Genomic DNA, 13,971 nt, shown 5'->3' with positions numbered 1-13,971 from the left:
ACACATCTCCCTTCTCCTCTTGTGAAGAGGTTTGCAGTCCCTTCTCTGAACCCCTTGGGCTAAATGCATTTCAGAATTCAGAATTTTGCAGATGTTATTGTGCAACCATATTTGAGGTAATACACTAAACAGGATCTTGGCGGCACCTTGTATTAATATTTCTGCAGCAAAATACATAAATATCCACATTAAATGGGATATAGACCAGAAATAGTCTCATTTCAGTTTAGACCTTGTATTTCCACCAAATAAGTCTGCACCAAAATTATGGGGAAAAAATTAAGATTTTCAAAGCCTTTTGGAATTCATAATTGCAGGTAATCGTTTGTGAACAAGTATAATCAAGAATGAGCTATAGAATAATTCTGCTTTAATGTCTCTTCCTCCCACAGAAAAGAAGCACAAGTCATAATTAATGAGGAATTTAAAGGAAAACCATATATTTCGGCAGTTCCATGAGGCTTCCATTCTACTTCCTGTCAGGAACAGTAAGATTTATGATTTACTTATTTTTATTTATTTATTTAAACCCAACATCCCAGGTCTAAAGCAGCCAAAGAATGAAATCCAAACCCCTTGAACATGCTTCAAATTTCTGTTTATTGTAGCTTGACTTATGTTTATATCAAAGATATTATTTTACTTGAATTAATTCCAGGAAGGTAAAGTTCCAATATTTATTCAGGAATTTGGACCTAATAAGCAACAGTATGCTAGGGAAATCATCTCGAAAAAATATTCAGAGAAGAAGCCCAAAACAAAACTGGATGAAAAGCAAATATCTCACACCAACCCCAGTCTTCAGGCAATCCATGGCAAAGGAGACTGGTTGGCCTGCTCTTTGCTCTGGAAGAACGTATAGCAGTCACTATTCCAGGAGTTGGTATGTGGAAAGGAGGAAAAATTATGGTCAAATGATCTAGGTTTGATTTTCAACTCTGCCACTTATTTGCTGAGTGAGACTTAGCAACATTCTGAGCATCAATTTCTTATTTAGAAGACAAGGTTAGTGAACCATCTTGCCTATCCAACTACATAGCAAGATTGCTGATAGACTTAGCTCTGTACCAGGGCTAATCGCTACTGTGATGCTGGCCCCTTAGAGCTGTCCTTAGGTCAGATATGAGAATCCCTTTTCCAACCATCTTCCCTCCTCATGAACACACAGCAGAGACCAATTAAAGAGTTCACTGGGCTCTTCCCATCTTGCGGTACATTCTGTTCTTTTAAATTCTATGTAAAAACATATGTTCTTATCCAGAGTTTGGCTTTGTCTTAAGGATCTGTGTGTTTATCTAGTTCCTACTATTTAGGAAAAATAAAATTTTCTAGGAGAACAATCTATGCAAATTTTTCATAGTGATATCAGCCCCAGGAGTTCATTTGACAAGCTGCAATGACCACCAAGAAGGATAGCCAAGTAAGAGATTAAAAAATAAATAAATAGGAAGATGAATTGGCACCATGCTGGTTCGGCCTGGGCTTTAATTCAGACAAGACTCTAATACTCCAATTTGAGGGAACATAGAGGCAAGCAGTTGATTTAAGTAAGGCAGTAAGATCATAAGTGACTTCTTACTATTTTACAGCAAGTAAGAATTGAGAAAAAATATGAATTTATTGACTCTATTCTGGTTCAACACTACGTATCAAGAATTGCTGGTGGAAAAGTTGGCTCATATGACATGTGAGTTTAAGCAGGGGGAGGGATGGAGGAGAAGAAAAGTATTTGTTTCAGAGTCAGGAGTAGTAATTACAGTGGCCTTTTGTAAATTTTAGGCTCCAGAACTGTTCAGTTTAAGTCCCTGATTTGGAGAGGTTGTTTGCCCTTCTTCTATGAACAGTTCATATTATAGGGAGGAAATCCTATTAAGTCAGTATCTTGGAACAGCAAATCAATTTTTATCTGTTATTCCTAAGAGCTGAAACAAATATGGGAAATATCTCTTGATAACAGAGGGGACCACAGGAATTACCATGAACAGAAGAAATAGAATCACAGCTTTCGTGTTCTTTATTCAAATAATTTTCCTTCTAGGTTGCCAATCCTATAATTTATACTCACTTTTTAAAATGTGAAAGTCTTTACACAGCCTCATTCAACATTTGGTCATCATTAATTGAGTAACTCCTACAGGAAATAAAGAGCAAATCAACATAATGCCCACCCATATAGAGCTTAAGTCAAGGTGTGGATAAGTTCTGGGTTCCGGTGGAAAGAGGATCCAGACAGCCAAGAGGGGTCAGTACTAGAGGCCTGCTTTGCCAGGTGGGGATCTGACAGATACTATCAGTAAGAGTTTCAGGGCAAGTGAATGAGGCTGAAACAATCAGTCTTACAAGGGGTGCATCCCAGAGAGGTCAGCTAAAGCTGAGAGGCACTGGTAGGTACCATAGCTCAAGACAGATGAGGTCCAGAGTCTGGAAGGTCAGAGATAAAAGCAAGAAGCCAGGAACAAATAGGCAAGGCTATCAGAGGCCTTTGCTCTCTGCCTTACTTTATCCTCCCTCCCAGCTAAGCATGGGCAGCCCTGCTGGAGCCTACAAAAGTGTGTTAACGAGCATGACAATCTTGAGTCTGCAGGAAGGTTCTAACCTAGACAAGTGCAGGAGCAGAGCTGCTGGGTTCTGTGAGGTCAGAATGGCGGCATGTTCAAGTCCTCGAGGGCACTACAAATGTGTTACTTTGTAGCCAGACAGGAACACCCAGAGCCCAAACAAGCGATCCAGCTATGAATCTGGTGGGGTGTACAATAGGGAAACAACCACTTTTAGAATTAGTTCTGAATGTTCACACACTCCCCAATGCTAGAGTAACCTGACAATTTCTTGGAACAAATCCAATATCCTTTTCGAAGACATCATGTGAGTATATCACAGACAGCAATGCTTCTAATAAATCAAATAGGGGGTGCATTTTCAATGACATACTTTATTAGGAATTACATTGATAGGGGCAGAAAGATATAGTGATGTTCTTGGTTATCAGAAGAGGGAGTGGATCAGAGAATGAAAATATGTTTAAATACTTCTGGGATACCATCAAATGGGTTGAATGCCATGAAGAGGGATCATGATATGACTTTCTGTTCCATGCACTAAGATATGGCAGACCAGCTGTTCATGCATCTGGTCCGGAAGCTTTACTGCAGACCTGCTTCCCTGCAGTGGCAGAAGGGCTGGCTAGCTGAAGGCTCAGGAGATGCACAGAGCAGCAGATAAATTTGGCTGTGGCTTGGATATAATTCACAGCCTACAAAACAGACTGCTACCCTGTGTGGTTTTGTTCAAGGTCAGGATTACACTCTGGAAAAAAACCTCCCATGCATGAGTCAGGCAGCCAGATACTATTGTGGTTAAGACCCTCTGGCAGGGGCCCTTCCAGGGTCATGGAAACTGTTCAAGCCACTGCTTTGTCATCTCAGTAGGGAAGGGTTTCCCACAGCCACCCAGGAGCCCTTGCCCATCACTAGGTCACCGGATTTGTCATCTGTGTGACACAAATGATATTATCTACAATTCTGACTCCAATAATTTCTGACAACAAACCACATCTTCCAGCCAACCTGATTTAGAGCTGACATGATGTTTCATCACTTCAGTCCATGCTAGTTGGACACCAAGCATCACTTTCATAACACACAATCAGCAGGCTCTATTTGGGCGTGCTGCAGAAAATGGGCCCTGGTGGCTTTAAGGCAAACTGCAGAACCCCAGCACCCCCTTTCTGGTATTCTGATCTTGTAGATCTGAGTGGGGAGGCGCAAGAATCTGGACCAAAGCAAGCACCCAGGTTTTTCTAATGCAAGTCAAAGGCCCATGTTGTGAGAAACCATGAGTAGAAAGGCTGAAATGATGCCCTGGTCTGTGGATATATTTTAAACTAAATACAGAAAACAACTCCTTCAAGCAAAAACACCATAAACTCAACAGCATGAAAATTCTGCTGTGGTTTAATTCTAGCGCTGGTGGTTTTACCTATGATGCAAATGCCCTGAAGTTTAGTATTAGTCTTTAGCTTCGCAAACTATTCGCGAGAAGTCATAAATTTTTTATGCAAATTCTGATCCACAAATGACCAAAGAAACTCAATATCTTATGCGTGATTGTGTCAATCATGCATAAGAGGGAGATTAAGCATTATGCCATATCACCTAACACTATGTATTTTCCTATTTGGGTTCATAACCCAGCATCTTGGACTTGTGCTCTATTTTAGCAGCAATAATGTGACCAGATTTATGCACCAAGGCAATATGTCTCACATAATGCAAGTGCTTGATTTACAATTGATTTTAAAGCTCGTGATGCACAACTTAATGAAAGAACCACTTTACTTGTCATCTCTTTAACTTCAACCCTCCTTTAAGCCCAAATTTATTTTGCACTTCTACAGATTTTTCTCTACCTTTTTTCTCTATACCACTACTAGTAAATGGTTATTTAGGACATAAAACATAATATGTTGCCAAAACTAAAGGAAAGAGGCAGAGGAAGATGAAAAAAGAGAAATGAAAAGGAAAGAGAAGAGTGGGAAAGGAAGAGGAAGAAGATGAAGAGAAGGAGGAAGAAAAGGGCTCCACATTGGTCCCTTCCAAGCAAAATGTGCTACTGTTCTTGTGCACTCCTGAAGTGCTCAGCAGCCTCCTGTTCCATCCACGACCTCCACCTTTCCCTTCCACTCATCCAATGACATGAAGTTCCCACTATCTCTCCGAACTCCAGTGATTTAGCCTATGTGAGCCCAAGAGGCTCGCAGAGATTCGGCAAAGACTAAAAACATACTTGGTGCCCAGTCTTCTGCCTCATTCTTAGAGAGGAGACCACTGCAGGTGACACACCTATGCTGGAGATGCCCCAGCTCATCCCACTGATGCTCTATCCAGCAACCCGTAGTCCACATACTGCTAGGTCTTGTCACCCACCTGATGTTCTGAATTCAACCTCTTTCCCAGCTGCACTGAGCTGGCACTCAACAAACATTTAGAAGCATATATTAAGTGTGGGTACTGTGTTTGATGCTGGGATGCAGAGTTTAAAGGATTGGGAGTTTATACCAGAGTATAAGGGGCAGACATGAAAACAGATATTCAGCCCTGCTGGAAGAAATTGTAGAAGATTTTCTCAAGGAGAAGACACTAAGGTCGAGTCTCGAAGTATGAGTGGGACTTTGCCAACTGAAGGAGTAGAATCAAGGACTGATATAGTTCAAGAAAAGGAAGAGGCATGACCAAAGGCATGGAAGTGTGAAATATTTGGTGTGGGTGTATGCAATCAGTTGAGCATCACTGGACCCTGAAGTATGAAGCCCAGTGGGGTGCTGCGTGAAGCTGAAGGCCAGAGGCCAGGATGTGCAGAGCTTGAGTGCTCATGGAGTACCTTGAATTTATTTATTGAATTATTATTTATTGCATTTATTGAGCAGTGGGGAACTGCTAAGAATTTTTCCTTTTTAAGAATGATACGCCAGATTTGCAACTTAGGAAGACTTCACTTGTGGTGGTGTGAATCTTGCTTCTGAGGTGGGTGAGGCAGATTGTAGGGGAAACAAGGTTAAAGGTATCAAGACCAGTTAGGAGACTTCCGTAACAGTCCAGCTCAAAACTGATGAGATTCCAATAAGATCTGGAGAAGCAAGCATAAAGAGGAAGGGATGGGGACTTCCCTGGTGGTCCAGGGGGTAAGACTCCATGCTCCCAATGCAGGGGACCTGGGTTCAATCCCTGGTGGGGGAACTAGATCCCGCATGCAGGTCGCAACTAAGAAGCCTGCATGCTCCAACTAAAAGATCCCACGTGCCACAACTAAAGATCCTGCATGCCACAACGAAGATCCCACGTGCTGCAACTAAGACCTGAGCAGCCTAAATAAATAAATAAATAAATAAATAAAAGAGTTTTAAAAAAAAGAAGGAATGGATCTGAACGATTTTTTAGAAGGCTAAAGCAATTGGGTGTGCCAGATAAAGACAATTCTAGGGAGGTTTCCAGGTCTCTGACTCATGTGATTTGCCAGTAAGTTTACTGAAACAGGAAATGAGGAGGAAAAACTCGTTTGGGAAATGATGAGTTAATTATGAATTCACCATGAATTCCAAACCCCTTTACACAAGCCATTCAACGTCCGCAGATTCAGAAGAGTTTTTAAATGCTACTGGCTGTATTATAAGAAGAGGTATTTTCCCCAAGGGTTTGTTCTCTGCAGTTGCACTTCTAGATTTCAATTTGTATCTTCCTGACTCCATTACGGAAAATGTCCACATACAGGGAAGACGTGTTTTACTTTCAACACTTATTTCATCACCCTGCTCATTCAATGCTGTCCGGTCCACATTTACCCTTTTGGTGTTTTTGGTGTCAAAGATGGGCTGCTGTGTGTCTAGTGATTCAGCCAAGCACTGAGAGCAGGCGGATGAGCTCTGCCATATTGTTAAGAGAAAATCCTAAGTGCTCTGTCTGTACCTTTTTATTTCATATTTTAAAAGATCAAATATGACAATTTGTTAACATATTAATCCTGTGTAATAGATATATGGATATTTGTTACATCATTTTATGTTTTATATTTTTTTAATCCTCAGATTTAATTTCCATAAAATCACCTCATAATTATCTTTCATCTCTTTATTCCCAGCAATCATCCCTCCCTTTTTCTCAAACACAAAACTTGGGGAATAGCTGCAAACGATGTGACCAACAGGGATTAATCTCCAAAATATACAAACAGCTCATACAACTCAATATCGAAAAAACAAACAACCCAATCAAAAAATGGGCAGACGACCTCAATAGACCTTTCTCCAAAGAAGACATACAGATGGCCAACAGGCACATGAAAAGATGCTCGATATCACTAGTTATTAGAGAAATGCAAAACAAAACTACCATAAGGTATCACCTCACACCAGTCAGAATGGCCATCATCAAAAAATCTACAAACAATAAATGCTGGAGAGGGTGTGGAGAAAAGGGAAACCTCCTACACAGTTGGTGGGAATGTAGATTGATACAGCCACTATGGAGAACAGTATGGAGGTTCCTTAAAAAACTAAAAATAGAACTACCATACGACCCAGCAATCCCACTACTGGTCATATACCCTGAGAAAACCGTAATTCAAAAAGAGTCATGCACTCCAATGTTCATTGCAGCACTATTTACAATAGCCAGGTCGTGGAAGCAGCCTAAGTGTCCATCGACAGAGGAATGGATAAAGAAGGTGTGGCACATATATACAATGGAATATTACTCGCCATAAAAAGAAACAAAATTGAGTTATTTGTAGTGAGGTGGATGGACCTAGAGTCTGTCATACAGAGTGAATTAAGTCAGAAAGAGAAAAACAAATACCATATGCTAAAACATATATATGGAATCTAAAAAAAAAAAAAAAGGTTCTGAAGAACGTAGGGGCAGGACAGGAATAAAGACACAGACGTAGAGAAGGGACTTGAGAACATAGGGAGAGGATAGGGTAAGCTGGGACGCAGTGAGAGAGTGGCATGGACATATATACACTACTAAATGCAAAATAGATAGCTAGTGGGAAGCAGCTGAATAGCACAGGGAGATCAGCTCGGTGCTTTGTGACCACCTAGAGGGGTGGTATAGGGGTGGGATATATGGGGATATATGTATATGTATAGCGATTCACTTTGTTATAAGGCAGAAACTAACACATCATCTTAAAGCAATTATACTCCAATAAAGATGTTAGAAAATAAATTAATTAATTTAATTAAATGTAAAAAAAGAGACAACTGGCTTAAGAAGATGTGGTATATATATATAATGGAATATTAGCCATATAAAAGAATGAAATAATGCCATTTGCAGTAACATGGATATACCCAGAGAATATTATACTTAGTGAAGTAAGTCAGACAGAGAAAGACAAATATTACATATCACTTATATATGGAATCTAAAAAATAATACAAATGAATCTATATACAAAACAGAAACAGGCTCACAGACATAGAAAACAAACTTCTGGTTTCCAAAGGGAAAAGGGAGGCGGGAAGGATAAATTAGGAGTATGGGATTAACAAATACAAACTATTATACATAAAATAGATGAGCAACAAGAATTATGGATAGCACAGGGAACTACGTTCAGCATCTTGTAATAACCTATAATAGAAAATAATCTGAAAAAATATATATATAACTGAATCACTTTGCTGTACAGCTGAAACTAACACTAACATTGTAGATCAACTATACTTCAATAAAAAAAGATACATCTTTTCCAAATTAAAGTCCTTATTGAGATGCTGCAATATTACCAGAAATATGTGTGCATTAGTATACATGTTATATACAATTATTAACACAATATATTAGGATACATATATGCCAACCTGAGTTAACACAGCCGCTTTGAATACCTCTGCTTACTCTCTAAGAAAATTTACAAAGAGAATATTAAAAATAAGACATCAGGGGCTTCCCTGGTGGCGCAGTGGTTGAGAGTTCGCCTGCCGATGCAGGGGACACGGGTTCGTGCCCCAGTCCAGGAGGATCCCGCGTGCCGCGGAGCGGCTGTGCCCGTGAGCCATGGCCCCTGGGCCTGTGCGTCAGGAGCCTGTGCTCCGCAACGGGAGAGGCCACAACAGTGAAAGGCCCACGTACCGCAAAAAATAAATAAATAGATAGATAGATAGATAAAAATAAGACATCAGTTCAATCTTCATGGTATGCATTTTTTTGAAAGACTCAATGATCCAAAATATCCCCCCAAGGTTTGTTTAACATCACAGTTCAGTTCCCTGAGAAGCAAACTCTGAAATGGAGTTTGCATGCGGGGTATTTATAAGAAAGTGCTCTCAGGATCAATACCTGGAGGGAAGGGAAAGAAGCAGCATTGGCAGAGGGAGAAACTGGGCCACAGTGCACAGCCTAGGCTTCAGCTGATCCTACGGGCCCTTCAGAACCCTAAACCTCTCAGCTGGGGCTGGGAGGGAGGGGTGGGCACCAGGCCTTTATACCTCGGCATCTACCAGGCAGCGCATTCATCACATGAGAGCTGCCCTTGGGCAAAGAGGCTTTCTGCAGCCCAGGGCAAGTCCCAGGAGAGAAACAGCTGGGAGCTGCCCACTGCCAATATTCCTAGTAGTTGGGGTAATAAGGGCTTCAGTCCTGAAGGGAGATTTTGATAAGCACACTACACGATCTACTTACGTCTCAGAAAGGAGGCAAAATTGTCGTTAATTACATGTTGAATTAACGTCAGCATGGTGGCCTTCAGCAGGTCACTTGAGGCGGTGAGACCCACTTTCCTTATCCAACAAACAAGGCAAGATAGACCTTTCTCAAGTTTCTTAGCCCTAAAGATCTAGACGTGGGCTAACTTTATCATGCTGTGGAATTGTGTTCTTACAGTATTTATACTTTCTATGTATATTTGGGTCCCTTTGAATAAACAATACGTGTCATACATTTATGCTCACTTTATATGACCTGAATTAGTGGAAGCACTTTGAATGTCTCTGATAGCTCTTAAGGAAGATTTAGAAAAATTATAGAAAGATGTTTCTCTGTTTTAATGTCATATTATTTGCCATACTTATGATTTATTTGATTCTAAGTTAATTGGTAGGAACATGCAGGTTTTCAATTGTGGCGTTGTTCTCATCAGAAAATGTGATTTTTTTAAATCTGCTTGAGGACACAGTCTCCAAGAACATGTTGGGGCAAAAAAGCCAGAATTGTCTGCAGTAAATCACCAAGAGAGAGGATACACCCAGAATAACAATGAGAATAAGAATGATATAATGTTCTTTGTCAGTGCAACAAGAACTAAAGAAATGTCCTGGGGAAATATAGGTCACTTCAGGAAATACACTGCTATGATCATCTAACGTCTCACAAAACAATCAAAAGAAGGCATAGATCTACATTTTGAGGGTGTGGCTATTGGCTTGATTTGTTACAGAGATATTTCCATAGATTCCATTAATCAGGACCATGAACAGCAGAGAGGGAGTAAAACAGAGCATCCTGAATGTCTTAGAACTCTGGGTGTCAAATGAAATTGGCAAACCAATAGTGACGCTGTTTGTGTCCTGAGTTCTCTGGATTTGGTGTCAGTGCCTGGACACTCTTTGTCCTAAAACTCCAAGAGAAGGCACTCTCTTTCCACTCCCTTTTATCAACACTTGTCCCTACACCGTCAACCCACTTTCCTGAGCAGTCAGGCTGGCCTGTAATAAAATAGACCTTCCTAGACATATTTCCAAAAATAGCATTTAAAAATAATACAATATTCATATGTATCAAGATGTTCATGAAAGTTTCTAATAGTCAAAAGAGGATGTTGTCTACATTTCCAACAATAAAGGACTTTTAAAATAAAGTATAGAATATCCATATTATGCCATGAGGATTATCTCTAAAACTCATATGGTAAAGGGATATTTGTTAGTGTAGGAAGATCACACTATCTTTTAAGCGAACAAGCAGGCTATAAAACAGTACCTATGTTATGATCCTGTGCAGTACAGTATTTATAGTAATGTGTTTTTCTTCCTTTTCCAAGTTTTCTGCTTTAAACATGTATTAGCTTTTGTATTTACCAAAAGTGCCACTTTTTAAAATGGCTATATTCAGGGACGTACAGAAGATAGGTTAAGAATGGATTACACCACAAAGGAAGGGGTTCCAACTCCTCTCTAGTGGCAGCTAAGCCTCGGATTAGATGCGGGGGACGCAGCTGGGAACACAGACAAATACCTCACTCTGGTACTGCTCTGAGGCCACACTTGGATCCTGAGTTATTAAAGCCGCTTAATCATTCCCAAGAAACACCTTCAGAGAGCCCAGGGCTGGGAGCTGGGAAAAAAATGGCTCACCTAAAGTGTCAGACTGAGTCACTTACCTGAGGAGTCCACATGAGACATGATGTATCCTGCATATTACACTGTGGGAAACATTCCCATCTTCTTCTCAGGGAGGATCAAACAAAGGACAACATACAATGAAAGATGGATACCTAACAATGACCTGGCTTATTGAATGAAAATGTTACTAGGTTTAAAAAACCTCCCACTTTAACAAAGTGAACAACCACCTGGGAAGGATGGATAAAGAGTGCGAGTTACGTATGAGATGGGAAAGGTTCCTCTGCATTCTGGGAGCCCGTCATGTCTTTTTGGCAAAGATCAAGAAAATCTTTCTGCTGAGGAATAACCAGCAACAAGATGCAGCCACACTGAAGCACAGAGTGAGGTCACCAGGTGCGTGGAGGGGTCTGGCCAGGTATACTGAGCTGAGCCACCAGTCTCACCTAGCTTCCAGGCTGGTGGTTCATCCATAGGCCTCTCTCTGCCTGCAGGAGAGACTGAGGTTAGAACTCTGAATTCTTTGACAGGTGGGGCCAATACAAGAATTAAGAAATGTGTTATAAAAGAACAGCCACCTCAGAGCCATTAGGATGATTACTAGCAAAAAAAAAAAAAAAAAAAGGAAGAAGAAGAAAATAACAAATGTTGGCAAGAATGTGGCGAAATTGAACACTTGTACACTGTTGAATGTAAAATGGTGTAGGCACTATGGAAAACAGTATGGCAATTCTGCAAAAATTTAAAAATAGAACTACCATATGATCCAGCAATTCCATTTTGGGGTATGTATCCAAAAGAATTGACAGCAGAAACACAAACAGATATTCGTACACCTATATTCATAGCAGCATTATTCACCACAGCCAAAAGGGGGAAGAAACTCAAGTGCCCACCAATGGGTGGATGAATAAACAAAATGCTGTATATACATACTATGGAATGTTATTCTGCCTTAAAAGCAAAAGCAGTTCTGACACATGCCACAACATGAATGAAGCTTGAAGACATTATGCTAAGTGAAACAAGCCTATCACAAAAAGGTAAATACAGTATCATCCCACTTATATGAGGTCTCTAGAGTAGTCAAACTCATAGACACAGAAAGTAGAACAGAGGTTGCCAGGAAGATGAAAAGAATTCTGGAGATTGGTTTCACAATCATGTAAATGTACTTAATACCACTAAACTGTACACTCAGAAATGATTAAGATGGTCAATTTTATGTTATATGTATTTGACCACAATTTTTAAAAATCATTACTTCATGAAAAAAAGAAAGAAAAGAAATGCCAACTGATTCAGAGCTAAATTTTGCCACATTCCCTCATTGCTGGCTAGAGTTGGTGGTTAGGAGCCAGCACTGCACTGAGCCCCCAGGGACTCTGTGCAAATCAGTAGGAACCCTGGAGAGTCCGTACCAGCCCCAGCGAGGCAGGACAGCCTAGTGATGGAGATCGCAGCTGATCAAGTTAGACAGTCGGGGTTATCCCAGCTCCTCCACACTGCTATGTTGCCCTGAGCAAGTTACTCAGCTAGAGCTTAATTCTAACTGTAAAATAGGGTAATAACAGCTCATTCCACATAGGACTGCTGTGAGAATTAAGTAAAGACAACACATGAAGCAAAGAACAATGTATAATGTGTTCCTACTTGGCCATGAAACATGGGGGAACTATATATGTTTATATTCATATTTTCTTATTTATGCATAACATCTCAGAGAGGAGACACAATAAATGGATAACAGTTATTATTTATTTCTGTGGGAGGTGGTAACTGAGTGGAGGGAGAGGGAAAATTTTTACTAAATATCTCTTATAGTTTTGCATTGTGATGTATTACCTGTTAAAAAATTAAAATGTCAAAAGACAAAGCTTACAGAGTGTGCGTCAGTCAATGCATGTTAATCATTATGATGATAGCTATCGTCAGAACCATTACCTTTACATCTAAGCTTCCCAGCCAGGTAGCACTCCTGGGTTCATCTAACAAAAAGTCAAACCCCTGGAAGGAACTCTGGAATCTTCCCAGAATCTTTAAGATTCAAGACTTTCCATGGCTGATCCAGAACTAAAATTGATGCCTTCCAGATCTAAAATTCTATTATGCTGAGGCATGATCCTGCTATTCTCAAAGTTGATATCTAAGCAAAACAATACTGGTGCCAACCACTAAAACAAAAACGCACAATCAGGACAAGTGGGCAAGGGGAAAGACAAGGATAGGGAAAGAAGGAAGAAGGGAGGAGAATGAGACCCAGTGAAAGGAAAGGGCAGGAAGTATCCTTTAAATATAAATGTGAGGGGCTTCCCTGGTGGCGCAGTGGTTGAGAGTCCGCCTGCCGATGCAGGGGACACGGGTTCGTGCCCCGGTCCGGGAGGATCCCACATGCCGCAGAGCGGCTGGGCCCGTGAGCTATGGCCGCTGAGCCTGAGCGTCCGGAGCCTGTGCTCCGCAACGGGAGAGGCCACAACAGTGAGAGGCCCGCGTACCGCAAAAAATATATATAATAATAATAATATATATATATATATATATATAAAAAATGTGAGTATGACCCCCCTTTCCCATTTTTCTCACCTAACTCCATCTTCCCTTCCCCCACCTGCTTCTGGCTAAACACCTGTACTATCTAGTTTTGGCTGCCAACAATCTAGACCGTACAGACTAAGATTAAAAAGCCTCCACCAAAAAATCAAAATCACACAACACCAGGCCCAGAGACAGACTGTCTCCCAGCAGCAAGTCTCCTGCTTCTCCAGCTGCCCAACCCCTCAAGGGCAAAAAAGCAGACCCTGCATCTAGACAGTAGTAGATTGTCCTACAGTAGTGGATTGTCCTCTGGGGTGGGGCAGCTCTGCTCCAACCCACAAGCTCACCGTCGGAGAACACGAACACCTGATCAAAGGCGCTCTTTCCATGCCTTTGATTTCAAGATCTTGCCAGAATCCACTATCTGGCTTCAATGTCACCGCCAGCACAAAAAGATGCAAAAGGTATTAAATGGCATCCCAGTCATAACCCAGAGGGCAACACGAGGCAGGCAGCTGCTACTTGAGGTATATTCTCATGTATGACACAGACTGCCTTGTTGGGCAGTAAGTTATTTAAGTTACCTACGTTTTTAT

At 40.9% G+C, this 13,971-nt stretch overlaps 1 long non-coding RNA gene across 1 annotated transcript; it reads right to left on the bottom strand.

Annotated features, from left to right (window-relative positions):
* Nucleotides 1-1,630: 1,630 nt before the first annotated feature.
* Nucleotides 1,631-13,143, bottom strand: LOC125964290 (uncharacterized). The gene is made up of 3 exons (XR_007477191.1): nt 11,071-13,143; nt 10,879-10,939; nt 1,631-2,738 (listed from the first exon to the last, which is right to left on the bottom strand). It is a non-coding gene; the product is annotated as an uncharacterized LOC125964290 (long non-coding RNA).
* Nucleotides 13,144-13,971: the final 828 nt, after the last annotated feature.

This window comes from Orcinus orca, chromosome 4 (assembly GCF_937001465.1).
Source record: "Orcinus orca chromosome 4, mOrcOrc1.1, whole genome shotgun sequence".
In the NCBI taxonomy this organism is placed as follows: domain Eukaryota; kingdom Metazoa; phylum Chordata; class Mammalia; order Artiodactyla; family Delphinidae; genus Orcinus; species Orcinus orca.
The sequence above is the reverse complement of the archived record's forward strand: the minus strand, read 5'-3'. Positions and strand labels throughout refer to the sequence as shown.